We start from the raw sequence: 936 nt of genomic DNA on the forward strand, positions 1-936 counted from the left end.
TGGGTGAGTTTTAGAGATGAAAATGGATAAAAATATTATTTTATTGATTTCCTTGTACCGATTTTCTTTTCTTTGATTTTAGGATACCAACCAAACGGGCCCTTAGAAGTAGGGCTGGGCATATTCGGTTCGGTTCGGTTTTATGCCCAATCCGCATCCAATCCGAATTTTTCGGATGCTCAAAACTCTCATCCAGATCCAGATTTTTTCCCCTTCATCCGAATATTCAGTCCAACCGAAATTTGGTTCGGTTCGGTTCGGTTTCGGTTTTAAATTTGCAAAGAGTTCTATCCAAAGACTTCTGTTGTGAATTTGCAAGCTGGGCATTGTCCTCATGATGAGGTTCCTGAGCTCGCCAACAAAGCTTTATTAGACTGGTTATCATCTTTAGAATAAAGTTTTGAGTTGATATAATTACGCAGAGAACTGATGTTTTAAAGATGTTGTTCATATAATATAGCATGCTTATCTCTTGTAAGTATCATGTACATAACACATTTTGTGATTGATTTGAATCTTATGTAATTCTCAAGATCTTTTCTGCGAAATTTTTTAACTAAAGTTTAAGTTTATTTAATTACACGGGGGAGTGATGTTTTGCATGATATTGTTCATATAATGCAGCATATGCATTCTTAAAAATAAGAAATGAAATGAGATGAGATGAGTTGTCATTGTATTATTGGGTGATGTGAAGAAAGATTAAGAAAAGTGTTTTCACAACTTTTTGGGATGAAAACAAAGAAATGAAATGTTAATGAGATGAGGTGAATTGTTATAATATTTTATTGGATGATGTGAGTGATTTGAAATGATGAGAAGAGATGAGTTGAGTGATGTTTGGATGAAAATAATATTTTATTAGATGTGATGGATGAGTTGTTAGATGAAAATAATATTTTATTAGATGTGATGGATGAGTGGTTAGATAAAAAT

The sequence above is a fragment of the Asparagus officinalis genome, chromosome 2 (genome assembly GCF_001876935.1).
Source record: "Asparagus officinalis chromosome 2, Aspof.V1, whole genome shotgun sequence".
Taxonomy (NCBI): domain Eukaryota; kingdom Viridiplantae; phylum Streptophyta; class Magnoliopsida; order Asparagales; family Asparagaceae; genus Asparagus; species Asparagus officinalis.